The sequence below is a fragment of the Patiria miniata genome, unplaced genomic scaffold (genome assembly GCF_015706575.1).
Source record: "Patiria miniata isolate m_02_andy unplaced genomic scaffold, ASM1570657v1 HiC_scaffold_14, whole genome shotgun sequence".
NCBI lineage: Eukaryota > Metazoa > Echinodermata > Asteroidea > Valvatida > Asterinidae > Patiria > Patiria miniata.
In genome coordinates this window covers 3161340-3176197 of record NW_024037052.1, presented here as the reverse complement: position 1 = coordinate 3176197, position 14858 = coordinate 3161340, and the positions used below count along the sequence as shown (strand labels likewise).

At 40.0% G+C, this 14858-nt stretch overlaps 2 long non-coding RNA genes across 4 annotated transcripts; both read right to left on the bottom strand.

Moving 5' to 3' along the window:
* Positions 1 to 234: 234 nt before the first annotated feature.
* On the bottom strand, positions 235 to 3990 carry LOC119721901. Of its 2 annotated transcripts, XR_005270344.1 has the most exons (4): positions 3936 to 3990; positions 1736 to 1974; positions 1395 to 1529; positions 235 to 1240 (listed from the first exon to the last, which is right to left on the bottom strand). It is a non-coding gene; the product is annotated as an uncharacterized LOC119721901 (long non-coding RNA). The 2 variants fall into 2 exon arrangements; XR_005270343.1 differs by lacking the exon at positions 3936 to 3990 and having other exon boundaries at positions 1736 to 3827.
* A 92-nt stretch (positions 3991 to 4082) lies between these two features.
* Positions 4083 to 9826, bottom strand: LOC119721900. Of its 2 annotated transcripts, XR_005270341.1 has the most exons (11): positions 9767 to 9826; positions 9370 to 9550; positions 8974 to 9154; positions 8573 to 8753; positions 6987 to 7168; positions 6593 to 6766; positions 6196 to 6376; positions 5009 to 5189; positions 4608 to 4788; positions 4300 to 4387; positions 4083 to 4119 (listed from the first exon to the last, which is right to left on the bottom strand). It is a non-coding gene; the product is annotated as an uncharacterized LOC119721900 (long non-coding RNA). The 2 variants fall into 2 exon arrangements; XR_005270342.1 differs by lacking the exons at positions 4083 to 4119; positions 6987 to 7168; positions 8573 to 8753; ... (1 more) ...; positions 9370 to 9550; positions 9767 to 9826 and adding an exon at positions 7785 to 7803 and having other exon boundaries at positions 4247 to 4387.
* Between the last annotated feature and the right edge of the window lie 5032 nt (positions 9827 to 14858).

Sequence of the window (14858 nt, the reverse complement as noted above, 5' to 3'; positions counted from 1 at the left end):
AATTAACAATCACTTTATAATATCATAGATGATTTTTACATAAGCAACGACTACATGACTGTACACGGTAAAGCCAGGTTTTTGTATTTCGCCATTTTGTGAATAACATTTTAAAAAGGGAAGATAAAACTTGGGAATGCCCCCCCCCCCTCCAAAAAAAATCTTAGATGATTTTGAAACATTTCAGGACTATATTTCGTCTAATTTAGCGATTATGTGAAAAAAATATTTGATGCGAGGCAAGTTCAACACTCGATATATATTGCGTTTATCCTTTTGTGGGGTTAGTTAATTATTAATAAGAAAATGAAAAGACATGCAAAACCACCAAGAAAAACAATTGTGCATATGAAGTAAAAAATATAACAAGTGAAAAAGTGCAATGAAATAAATTACAAAAGGACAAACACAAATGTAATTTGAGTGTCACTTATACCTGTTGCAATGCATTTTGATGGATAGAAGTTCCTGAACAGTTTATTCTTTAAATTTGCCTAAACATTAAACGTTCTTGTGTTTTCTAATAAATATACAATGGATAGAAAGTCACGTTTAAGGTAAACCGACGTCTTGTTAAAGACGTTAAATTTAAATAAAGTTTGTTACATTTCTTCAGTTTTTAAACAATAAATTATATCCTTTTTGAAATCTTTTAAAACTCTTATGATTTAAATTGGTTTTCTTAAAAGTGCACTTTCAATATCAAATTAAATTTATAGAGCAAAGTTCTCCATTGTCAACTGAACAAAAAGCAAATAGAAAGCCTGAGGCGAGACCTCGTTTATAATTTACCGAGAAGATCCAATTGAATGTATTAAAGGTAAGGAGTATGAAATTATTAACTTATTGATGCAATAATGTTGGATGACCCAGGACAGATCAAGGAACATCCCTTCTACCAGACATGTCACTGCTAAAAAGCCAGTGACAAATCATTATCCTTACAATAATTTGTCAGCAAGTTTCCATTATTGTCCAATGTTAACTGTCTGATGCAGTATCCGGTTTAAGATTATTTTAGAGGCATAAATAATTTAATGAAACCAAATTACTTTTCATTTTATTTTAGTGTTATTGACTTAGTGTATAACATTAATGTCGTTGCATTATGCAGTCTGATTTATCATTTCATATTGTGCAAGCTAGTTTTTTTAACTCAAGTTTCTGATGAAGGCATCCTTGTCCAGTAGAGCAGCTTCGTCATTGTCCAGTCTCGTCCAAGCTTGGTGGTCCTCATGTCCTAAACATGACAAAATAAGCAAGCAAATTTAAAAAAAATACATAATAGGAAATCAAGCACTGTGGATTTTGTAGGAGGGACAAACTACAATCAGAGGAATAACAAATTATAATCCTCATACCCTGGTCTCTTTTCGTTTTCAAAGTAAACACACCTCAAGAATCAGTAATGGCCAGGCCAGTAGGCAGTATCAGTCCATCGTCGGTCCTCCCAGCTTACGATGGCTTGAGGCAGGCTCATCCTCATCTCAGTAAGACAATTCCCTCATCAGTCAGTGGTCCTCATTTCTCTACAAGGATTCAAATGACGAAGAAAAAGAATAAAAAAGAATCTGAAATATTATTAAGAAATATGTGCAAGGAGAAAGAAAACTTCGATATTTACCCCCCAAAGCAACACAACGCTATACCAGCACTCGTTGTGGAAGAACACAGAAAAGCGCCAATCACCAATTTTGAGTTCTGTGACTAAGAGGAAGCATACATGTAAACTAACTTCAAGAATCAGTAATGGGAAGCCCAGCAAGCAGGTCATCCGTTCATCTGTCGGTCCTCTTTCCTGCTTCCAGCTCCTCGAGTTTCTGTGTGATGAGGCTGTTGGAGCCTTGTAGGGTTCATTTTCGTCCAGACAAAGCAGCCTAGCTCATCCAGTCTGTCTCAACTTTTAGATCATCAGTTTCTTTGATGAAAGCTGCAACTCCTTCCTAAGTGGACAGGGGTACGAAAACACTGGGCCTAGCCCATTTGCTACTGAAGTGAAACATTGCAAATGTAGCCAATAATTATGTCTAAGCCTACCTATAACCAGGTCATGGGTAGGACCCGATGGAAACCAAACGATTCTACCCATGTTTCCATTATTTCCTTTTTAAAACAGACACGATTACTTTGTCATAATGTGCCGACGCCGATAATGGCAGGTTGCTTTGGAAACTGCATATAACTCGCACACTATAAACAACCATTAAAAGAAATTCACGTGACATTAAGATGACAAAATGCCATCTTAATCCTTGCCAATCCCTTCCAAATCGGACTTACATTGAACATAGTACTATACGGAAGGATGGTTACACGTAGGCTAAAATCAACAAGGAAATAGTAGTTTTCTATGTTACTCTAAACCTGTCGCATATCTTGAAATTCTTTCTTTTGAAATTTACGTTAAGTACGGTATACTCGTAGCCCACAAAGATTTGATCGTGAAAGTCTATATTAGACCGATCTCTTTAACTACTGCAACGCTTTTTTCCGTTATGGTTTTCGTGTTCTCCCCTTCAATAAAACAGCACTGTCGGCCTTATACGTTATCAAAAGGTCAAAGTAAGACAACCAAATAAGTAACTCAAAGGAGAAATATATACTTGATGAAAACATGTATCCCTGCCTATCTTTCCAAATCGGACTCACATAAATGATGTAGATTAAGTTTAAACCTTTACAAATACACAAAGAAATGTCGCATGCGATAGTAAATAATGTCGCATGTCTTATACAGCCATTTTCCCTATCGCTTTGTTGATTACACTTAAGTTGTACCCTTTCACATGTATAACATGGCTATTTCTGGCCTTTTTGAAGGCAAACTTCTTGACAATGTCACAAATTGCAGTTATTTTCGCTGACGAATAATACTTAAAGATGTGGTGTAGGCCTAGAACTTGGGGGAATGACTTTAACATGCTGCTTTAATTGAAATTCAGTCATTTTCTTTACATCGATATAATGGAGTTTTTCCTTAATTTCCGTATTTTTTTTACCTTTTTTTCTGCCGTCATTTTCCCCACCGTTTACCAAAATTCGCTTTCCAACTTTTTTAAGCAGTGTAGTACCGTACCGGAAGTGGCTGCCGATTATAATTTGAAATTTTTTTGTTGCCATTATTTCGGTCATTTTTCCTTAGCAAATTTTTGCATGGCATGATTTTCAAATATTTATTTCCTTCGCTGCCGCTGTTAATCTTTTTACCGTAATTTTCTTCTCTTTAATTTCGTTCTTCCGCAATCGATTTTTTTTTACTTTGTAGGTAAGAAAAATAACACTGATATCAAGTATTATTTCTCTCACTAACGCTGCGATTTTTTAGCCGTGTAAACTATGTTTCGTCACTTCACTTATATGCCGCGTTGATTTTCGGTGTAATTTTCGTAATTTTCCTGTAGCTACCTGTAGAAACAGAGTGCCGTGCTGCGAGAAGAAACTCTACGTACTATGTGATTTTCGTTGTAATTTAATTTGGACCGATTTGATTTTTGTTTCCACGTTTCGTCACACGCGTTTAGTCCAATATTTCGGGTAGGTATCGCAGTAAAGGTAAAAACAACACAGATTTCAGTTATTTTCTGCGCAAATTTCATCATTTTCTCAGCCACTTGTTGGAAACGGTGAAGCATTTCTGTGAGAAGAAAATCCGCTCATGATTTGATTTTCACTGCAATGTTATTTTTTACACACATTTGACTTTATTGCTTCAATTTTCGTTATATTCGTTGTCATATATTCAGGTATAGGTATTTCAGTAAATTTAACAAGTAACAGAGCAAGAGGGGGGGAGAGAAATGTTCGAATTAACCCCACAAAGCAGTGCCCCACTACCAGCACTCTTTATTTGTGGGAGAACATAGAAGAGCGCCAAATCACCCATTTTGATTACTTGTTTCTGCTTATTCTTTAGGTACATGTAACTACAAACTAACCTCAAGAATTAGTAATGGGAAGCCCAGCAAGCAAGACATCTGTTCATCTGTCGGTCCTCCTCCCTGCTTTCGGTTCCTCGGGTTTCTGTTTAATGAGGCTGTTGGAGCCCTGACGATGTCTTGAGGCAGGCTCATCCTCATCTCAGAAGAGCAATTCCCTCATCAGTCAGTGGTCCTCACTTTGCTGAAAGGATTCAAATAACGAAAGGAAACATTTGAATTATAGAGCTGTATTCGTGCCACGGCTCAAAAGGGGAAAGAAAACATTGAATTAACACCACAAAGCAAAGCCCTGCTACCAGAACTCGTTTGTGGACGGACATAATAACAGAGTCAGATCGCCCATTTAAATTAGTTCTGTGACTTGATTGTTCCTGTTAAGACGATGTCTTGAGGTAGGTTCATCAATCCCAGTAGAGCAATTCCCTCATCAGTCAGTGGTCCTCATTTTTCTGAAAGGATTCAATGACGAAAGAAAACATTTGAATTATTGAGCTGTATTCGTGCCACGGCTCGAAAGTGGAAAGAAAACATTGAATTAACCCCACAAAACAAAGCCCTGCGACCAAAATTCGTTTGTGGACGGACATAATAACAGAGTCCGATCGCCCATTTAAATAAGTTCTGTGACTTGATTGTTCCTGTTAAGAGGAGACCTACATGTAAACTAACCTAATAATCAGGAATGGGAAGCCCAGCAAGTAGGTCATCCGTTCATCTGTCGGTCCTCCTCCCTGCTTCCGGTTCCTCATGTTTCTGTTTGGTGAAGCTGTTAGAGCCCTGGCGATGTCTTGAGGCAGGTTCATCAATCCCAGTAGAGCAATTCCCTCATCAGTCAGTGGTCCTCATTTTTCTAAAAGGATTCAATGACAAAAGAAAACATTTGAATTATTGAGCTGTATTCGTGCCACGGCTCGAAAGTGGAAAGAAAACATTGAATTAACCCCACAAAGCAAAGCCCTGCTACCAGAACTCGTTTGTGGACGGACATAATAACAGAGTCAGATCGCCCATTTAAATAAGTTCTGTGACTTGATTGTTCCTGTTAAGAGGAGACCTACATGTAAACTAACCTAATAATCAGGAATGGGAAGCCTGGCAAGCAGGTCATCCGTTCATCTGTTGGTCCTCCTCCCTGCTTCCGGTTCCTCATGTTTCTGTTTGGTGAAGCTGTTGGAGCCCTGGCGATGTCTTGAGGCAGGCTCATCAATCCCAGTAGAGCAATTCCCTCATCAGTCAGTGGTCCTCATTTTTCTGAAAGGATTCAATGAGGAAAGAAAACGTTTGATTTATTGAGCTGTAATTGGGCCAGGGCTAGAAAGTGGAAAGACAACATTGAATAACCCCACAAAGCAAAGCCCCGCTACCAGAACTCATTGTTTGTGGAAGAGCATATAGAAGAGCGCCAGATCGCCCATTTTGATTAGTTCTTGATTGTTTCTGTTTAAGTAGGCTTCATGTACACAAACCTGATAGTCAGTAATGGGAAGCCCAGCAAGCAGGTCATCCGTTCATCTGTCGGTCCTCCTCCCCGCTTCCGGTTCCTCGAGTTTCTGTGTGATAAGGCTGTTGGAGCCCTGACGATGTCTTGAGGTAGGCTCATCAATCTCAGCAAAGCAATTCCCTCATCAGTCAGTGGTCCTCATTTTTCTGAAAGGATACGAAAGAAAACATTTGAATTATTGAGCTGTATTCGTGCCACGGCTCGAAAGGGGAAAGAAAACATTGAATTAACCCCACAAAGCAAAGCCCTGCGACCAAAACTCGTTTGTGGACGGACATAATAACAGAGTCAGATCGCCCATTTAAATTAGTTCTGTGACTTGATTGTTCCTGTTAAGAGGAGACCTACATGTAAACTAACCTAATAATCAGGAATGGGAAGCCCGGCAAGCAGGTCATCCGTTCATCTGTCGGTCCTCCTCCCTGCTTCCGGTTCCTCGTGTTTCTGTTTGATAAGGCTGTTGGAGCCCTGGCGATGTCTTGAGGCAGGCTCATCAATCCCAGTAGAGCAATTCCCTCATCAGTCAGTGGTCCTCATTTTTCTGAAAGGATTCAATGACGAAAGAAAACATTTGATTTATTGAGCTGTAATTGTGCCAGGGCTAGAAAGGGGAAAGACAACATTGAATAACCCCACAAAGCAAAGCCCCGCTATCAGAACTCGTTTTTTGTGGAAGAACATATAGAAGAGCGCCAGATCGCCCATTTTGATTGGTTCTTGATTATTTCTGTTTAAGTAGGCTACATGTACACAAACCTGATAGTCAGTAATGGGAAGCCCAGCAAGCAGGTCATCCGTTCATCTGTCGGTCCTCCTCCCCGCTTCCGGTTCCTCAAGTTTCTGTGTGATAAGGCTGTTGGAGCCCTGACGATGTATTGAGGTAGGCTCATCAATCTCAGTAAAGCAATTCCCTCATCAGTCAGTGGTCCTCATTTTTCTGAAAGGATACGAAAGAAAACATTTGAATTATTGAGCTGTATTCGTGCCAGGGCTAGAAAGGGGAAAGAAAACATTGAATTAACCCCACAAAGCAAAGCCCGCTACCAGAACTCGTTGTTTGAGGAAAAACATTATAACAGAGTCAGATCGCCCATTTTGATGAGTTCTGTGACTTGATTGATTCCGCGAAGAGGAGGCCAACATGTAAACTAACCTCAAGAATCAGTAATGGGTGGCCCAGCAAGCAGGTCATCTGTCGGTCCTCCTCCCTGCTTCCGGTTCCTTATGTTTCTGTTTGGTGAAGCTGTTGGAGCCCTGGCGATGTCTTGAGGCAGGTTCATCAATCCCAGTAGAGCAATTCCCTCATCAATCAGTGGTCCTCATTTTTCTGAAAGGATTCAATGACGAAAGAAAACATTTGAATTATTGAGCTGTATTCGTGCCACGGCTCGAAAGTGGAAAGAAAACATTGAATTAACCCCACAAAGCAAAGCCCTGCGACCAAAACTCGTTTGTGGACAGACATAGTAACAGAGTCAGATCGCCCATTTAAATTAGTTCTGTGACTTGATTGTTCCTGTTAAGAGGAGACCTACATGTAAACTAACCTAATAATCAGGAATGGGAAGCCCGGCAAGCAGGTCATCCGTTCATCTGTCGGTCCTTCTCCCTGCTTCCGGTTCCTCATGTTTCTGTTTGATGAGGCTGTTGAAGCCCTGGCGATGTCTTGAGTCAGGTTCATCAATCCCAGTAGAGCAATTCCCTCATCAGTCAGTGGTCCTCATTTTTTCTGAAAAGATTCAATGACGAAAGAAAACATTTGAATTATTGAGCTGTATTCGTGCCACGGCTCGAAAGTGGAAAGAAAACATTGAATTAACCCCACAAAGCAAAGCCCTGCCACCAGAACTCGTTTGTGGACGGATATAATAACAGAGTCAGATCGCCAATTTAAATTAGTTCTGTGACTTGATTGTTCCTGTTAAGAGGAGGCCTACATGTAAACTAACCTAATAATCAGGAATGGGAAGCCCAGCAAGTAGGTCATCCGTTCATCTGTCGGTCCTCCTCCCTGCTTCCGGTTCCTCATGTTTCTGTTTGATGAGGCTGTTGGAGCCCTGGCGATGTCTTGAGGCAGGCTCATCAATCCCAGTAGAGCAATTCCCTCATCAGTCAGTGGTCCTCATTTTTCTGAAAGGATTCAATGAGGAAAGAAAACATTTGATTTATTGAGCTGTAATTGTGCCAAGGCTAGAAAGGGGAAAGACAACATTGAATAACCCCACAAAGCAAAGCCCCGCTACCAGAACTCGTTGTTTGTGGAAGAACATATAGAAGAGCGCCAGATCGCCCATTTTGATTAGTTCTTGATTGTTTCTGTTTAAGTAGGCTACATGTACACAAACCTGATAGTCAGTAATGGGAAGCCCAGCAAGCAGGTCATCCGTTCATCTGTCGGTCCTCCTCCCCGCTTCCGGTTCCTCGAGTTTCTGTGTGATAAGGCTGTTGGAGCCCTGACGATGTCTTGAGGTAGGCTCATCAATCTCAGTAAAGCAATTCCCTCATCAGTAAGTGGTCCTTATTTTTCTGAAAGGATACGAAAGAAAACATTTGAATTATTGAGCTGTATTCGTGCCACGGCTCGAAAGTGGAAAGAAAACATTGAATTAACCCCACAAAGCAAAGCCCTGCCACCAGAACTCGTTTGTGGACGGATATAATAACAGAGTCAGATCGCCCATTTAAATTAGTTCTGTGACTTGATTGTTCCTGTTAAGAGGAGGCCTACATGTAAACTAACCTAATAATCAGGAATGGGAAGCCCAGCAAGCAGGTCATCCGTTCATCTGTCGGTCCTCCTCCCTGCTTCCGGTTCCTCGGGTTTCTGTTTGGTGAAGCTGTTGGAGCCCTGGCGATGTCTTGAGGCAGGCTCATCAATCCCAGTAGAGCAATTCCCTCATCAGTCAGTGGTCCTTATTTTTCTGAAAGGATTCAATGAGGAAAGAAAACATTTGATTAATTGAGCTGTAATTGTGCCAGGACTAGAAAGGAGAAAGAAAACATTGAATTAACCCCACAAAGCAAAGCCCTGCGACCAAAACTCGTTTGTGGACGGACATAATAACAGAGTCAGATCGCCCATTTTGATTAGTTCTTGATTGTTTCTGTTTAAGTAGGCTACATGTACACAAACCTAATAATCAGGAATGGGAAGCCCAGCAAGCAGGTCATCCGTTCATCTGTCGGTCCTCCTCCCTGCTTCCGGTTCCTCGGGTTTCTGTTTGGTGAAGCTGTTGGAGCCCTGGCGATGTCTTGAGGCAGGCTCATCAATCCCAGTAGAGCAATTCCCTCATCAGTCAGTGGTCCTCATTTTTCTGAAAGGATTCAATGACGAAAGAAAACATTTGATTTATTGAGCTGTATTCGTGCCACGGCTCGAAAGGGGAAAGAAAACATTGAATTAACCCCACAAAGCAAAGCCCTGCTACCAGAACTCGTTTGTGGACGGACATAATAACAGAGTCAGATCGCCCATTTAAATTAGTTCTGTGACTTGATTGTTCCTGTTAAGAGGAGACCTACATGTAAACTAACCTAATAATCAGGAATAGGAAGCCCGGCAAGCAGGTCATCCGTTCATCTGTCGGTCCTCCTCCCTGCTTCCGGTTCCTCGGGTTTCTGTTTGGTGAAGCTGTTGGAGCCCTGGCGATGTCTTGAGGCAGGCTCATCAATCCAAGTAGAGCAATTCCCTCATCAGTCAGTGGTCCTCATTTTTCTGAAAGGATTCAATGACGAAAGAAAACATTTGATTTATTGAGCTGTAATTGTGCCAGGGCTAGAAAGGGGAAAGACAACATTGAATAACCCCACAAAGCAAAGCCCCGCTACCAGAACTCGTTGTTTGTGGAAGAACATATAGAAGAGCTCCAGATCGCCCATTTTGATTAGTTCTTGATTGTTTCTGTTGAAGTAGGCTACATGTACACAAACCTGATAGTCAGTAATGGGAAGCCCAGCAAGCAGGTCATCCGTTCATCTGTCGGTCCTCCTCCCCGCTTCCGGTTCCTCGAGTTTCTGTGTGATAAGGCTGTTGGAGCCCTGACGATGTATTGAGGTAGGCTCATCAATCTCAGTAAAGCAATTCCCTCATCGGTCAGTGGTCCTCATTTTTCTGAAAGGATACTAAAGAAAACATTTGAATTATTGAGCAGTATTAGTGCCAGGACTAGAAAGGGGAAAGAAAACATTGAATTAACCCCACAAAGCAAAGCCCACTACCAGAACTCGTTGTTTGAGGAAGAACATTATAACAGAGTCAGATCGCCCATTTTGATGAGTTCTGTGACTTGATTGATTCCGCGAAGAGGAGGCCATCATGTAAACTAACCTCAAGAATCAATAATGGGAAGCCCAGCAAGCAGGTCATCCGTTCATCTGTCGGTCCTCCTCCCTGCTTCCGGTTCCTCGACTTTCTGTGTGATGAGGCTGTTGAAGCCTCGGAGGGTTGATTTTCGTCCAGACAAAGCAGCCTAGCTCATCCATGCAGTCTCAACTTTTAGATCATCAGTTTCTTTGATGAAAGCTGCAACTCTTTCCTAAGTGAACAGGGTTACGAAAACACTGGGCCTAGCCCATTTGTTACTGAAGGGAAACATTCCAAAGCATTATGTCTAAGCCTACCTGTAATAAGGCCACTGTTACCAAATAAAAACTAAACGATTCTACCCATGTTTCCACTATTTACTTTTAAAAACAGACATGATCTTTTTTTGTCATAATGCACACGAACATGTGCCGACGCCGATAATGGCAGGTTGCCAATAAGTTGTACCTTTCACAATGTACTTTTTGAGGGGGGGGGGGCGCAATTAGGTCTTTTTGAAGGTACTTCTCGACAATGCCAACAATTTTGATATTTTCGAAATGCCGCTGTATATAACTGAAATTCAGTCATTTTCTTAAACAGATATTTTGTTCATTATGGTGTGATTTTTTTTCTCGTAATTTCGTCAATTTCATTTTCTTTTGCTGCCGTCATTTTCCCACCGTTTGCCAAAATTCGCTTTCCGACTTTTTGAGGCAATGTAGAACCGGTATTTTTTCTGTGGCCAAATTTTGAAAGGCATCGAAGTTTAGAAATTAGCACCAATTTGCAAGTACATGTACATGTATTTACTTCTCTCGTTGAAGATGATTAATTTCTATGCCGTTATTTTCGTAATTTTTATTTGTAATTTCCATAACACATTTTGTTTACTTTGTTATTTTCGTAATTTTTATTTGTAATTTCCATAACACATTTTGTTTACTTTGTGGCAAGACAAATAATACTGATTTCGGGTATTTTTACTCTCACTAACGCTGTGATGTTTTCCTCGCGTTATTTTCATCATTTTCCTAGCGTGTAGGCCTACACGTAGAAAGCGGAGTGATTTTTTTTCGGAAAAAAATTCGCTTACGATTTGGTGTTCGCTACAATTTATTTTGGACCGATTTGAATTTTGTTTTCAGTTTTCGTCATACGCGTAGTCAAGTAAATATCCGGGTAGGTATTGCAGTAAAAAGGTAAAAAAAAATAAAAACATTTAATTTTGTCTATTGTCAGAGACAACAGACGGATACCATTAAAAATAATCACACCACACAGAGAGCAATGCACACTAAGGCAAAAAATCAAACATGCAACATTTACAATGAAACAAAATACAATCTACTTTTGAGTTTTTTCTCCCAAAAGTCATTCTCTCTGTAAGCATTTTTTTAACTCACAGAAAAGTTTATCTTTAAATACTTAATAATCAACCGAGCTTAAAAGCTCTTCACAGAATAAAAATGTCTTTTATATAAATTTATGCAAAGTATAATCAACCAAAGTTATGACTTTGGATTTTACTACGATCATTAAAATATGGTCAACTGTCAACTGTGCCCTCACTGCTCACAGACTAGCGAAGTATAGACAATGCGGCGCTTTTACAGACGCTGTTAATCCCAGATTTTTTGACCTTTTAGTGTTACTATAAGAGCGTGTATGTCACCTTAACAGAGAGCTCATTTAGGAATTAGCGTTAATTATTAACCAACAGTTTTCTCTGTATGGCTATTTAAGTAGTAACGTCCTTCCGTGTTTTTGTTAAATGGTTTAAGTTTTAATGTTCAAGTTCTTCTTAAGGAAGGGGCCTCTTGGAATTTGGCGCTACTAATGTGCACCGAAGAGGGTATCCCTTACAAGTGACACTGCACCAGGCATGGTCATTGTCAATTGCCGATGGCCTAGAATTTATGAATCTTGTTTGCTCTTAAACATTTTAGACAGTCATAAAGAAATTATATCGTCGTTGGTGGACAACGCACCAGGCATTGCCACTTTCTGTAGTTGTTTTACTAACTTTGTTTAATTATTGTTTTGAGTTGAGCAAAGTACCAGCCCATGTCCGTATAGAGGGCAGCATTCCAGTTGATCGATAGAACATCACAAAATGACTATCAATCAATTACAAAATCGACTTTAAATTTGCGAGTGAAGTTTCTTAATAGATAAAATAAAATAAACTACACCAGTACTTTCAAGTTTAGGGGACAGTGTTATTAATTAGACTGATTTTCGTTTGCATTAAGTTAGTGTTATACTTTCTTTTCTTTTTTGTAGAAAACTTCTAAAACTCCCCATTGCACTGCCTGCAGGCTCAATGTGCGCATGCTCGCAGCGGGCTTTGCTTGCTCCCTAATTTTCGTTTGCTTCATTTTCCCTAACACTGTTCATTGCACTTTGCTAAACAGTTCCCTAGATTTTATCACTCCGAAGTATGGTACACGAAATCGCGCGATTACGCAGGTTCGCGGATATGCAGATATGCGGGTACGTGGGTACGAAGACCAAGAGGAGATGAACATATTGTTCTTATTTAGGGCCTACTACTATACATATGACAATCACAACGTACGTACGTGATACATTTAATTTATCACATACGTACGTGATAACATAATATTACGTACTAACGCAATATTAGTATTATTTTGGCGTACATACCTGATAAATAAGTACATATTATGTACGTACATGTATTGCATAGGTAAGTGATAATACGTGTATCCTTAAACGAGTATACGTTGTGTATACGTACTTAATATTTATCACGTGGGCCCTACGTACGTAATAATTATCACGTGGGCCCTACGTGATAATATTACCTACGTACGTGATAATATTCAAGTACGTGCGTGAGTTACGTACGTACGTGACAATAACACATACGTAATTGTATTATGAAAAAAAACTAAATAACTCCCATGTCCCTTCACGGTCTTCGTACCAAACCGTCTCCGCTCTAAAAACAAACACGAGTTTGCCGAACATTACGCATGAATATGCCCTATTGTGGAACAGAAAAGCGATAGAACGCGGTGCGGATGTTTCTAAACGCGTATGAGAACATTTCGCCGAATTTAAATGCATATAACATTATCCTAACACTCCTACAGATCCAGCAGCTGCTTTGCTTTGCGGATGCTGCATAATGCACGCCTGCAGCGTCTGCACTCCTCCCAACTTGACCTACAAAAACCCTAATTGTTTGCATCACTTGCACCAACGTTTTGCCCAGAATGTTGATTAGGTTTTATATGGTTTCAATTTATTTTTTAGTTTCTGAGACTGAGGTGGAAAACGTCTTTTAACCTTCTCCAAAAAGGGAGTCACATAAGACCTGCAAGTCAATGTGACAATGAAGGAGACACTGTCACAGGTTTATCATTGAAAATACTGGTGAAAATTAGAGAGTTTAATTATTCAGGGACAACAATTTGAAAAAAAAAACTTCCACTGGAATGCTACCCTTCAACTGTTCCACGTGCGAACGCAATGTCAATGCACTTATAATTCCTACGCAAATTAACTCACGTGCGAACACAATGTCAATGCACGTATTTTATAAATTCCTATGTGCAAATTAACACACGTGCGAACACAATGTCACTGCACGTGATAAATTCCTATTGGCATTGCATTATTATTGAATAAAATAATCATTTTCGTTCAACCTGAATTCTGCTGTAATTTATCTTCCATGTAAACTTTTTTTAACATCCAATGAAATTTAAGGAGTTCTCTGTTTCAGGTGACAAAACTCTCTACTTTTACCAGAGCTTATACACGCTATACGCAATCATGTACATTAATCAGAGACATGTAACGTACCTCTTTCCGGCTCTTGAAGACATTGCCCCTTTTGGTGTTGATCTTGGAGTAAATGGTAACGATGTCTTTGTTAATATAATATAAATTGGACACAATGTGCACGTTCAATTAGAATAACAATTTTATACACAGCCAAAATGATAATTTTGAACAGTGTAATGAGTTGCATGCATGCAGTGAGCGTGAGGAGCACAACGACAGTAATGAAGGCCTAGCCCAGCACCGAAACAACAGCCCGTGCACGCTAGGTCGCTGTACCATGGTGATCAGCGAGGCATGAATGTAACAATAGGGCTGGAGTATGAGTGGAAATCTTCTAAACACGTTATTTGCATAATGTGCATTCAGCACAAGCCTGGGTTAGAAATGAGAGTCCGATAGAATGCTAATGACGTAATCCCAATGGGCGATTACATTTTGGTCACGAGACTTACTTAGAGGGGTGGCACAGTTTCATACTGATCAACTTGAGTTGAAAACAATTGCCTGTTTAAATAAATTTGTGAAGGACGAAAACAAAATGTACTGCACCCACTTTTGGGGGTTGAATTTTTGGACTGAACGGTTACAGTCGCATCACCGGGGCACTTGCTCAATACAAGGCATCTTCCGTTGGTGTAGCAGCGCATCCAGCTTTTTTTTGGGGGGGGGGGCACATCCGTGCTGAACTTGATGTCGACATGTTTTTTTTCACCGGACACTTGGCCTCCGTAAAATTAAATGGGGGGGGGGGGCTGGGCTGGTACCGTTTGTCGTTTTATAAAACTGTAAAACGACAAAACGGTCAATGGTTCGTTTACTGTTTTGTTTTTGAGAAAATCCAAAACGGTAAAACGAAATAACGGTATGTCCCGGGATTCTATGCAATATGTAGTCCCTATACTTTTATACAGAGCAAATGACCTTCACTGCCCACACACAAGTCTTTGGTCACTAAATCAAGTTACTTTCAAGATCATTGTTTTAAGGAACTTACTCATTCCTAGTCATTTTTCTGAGACTCAAGGAAACCACGATAAGACTAAGTTTCCCCATTCTTAAGTATTTCTTATTCTCAAGACTTCCTGTTTCCACCAGTATATAAGTGCTGCTCCACCAGAAGTATCTCATTCTGTTTCATTCTGTTTCCATTCCAATTCTGTTCCATTTCTATTCTAGTCTATGTCAGTTCACCCATTCATCTTTGTTTCAGTTCACTGTAACCAGTTCAATCAATCAATGTGTATTATTAAAATATTGTTGTTGAATAAACAGTCACGGTAAACACAGTCCTCAGCCA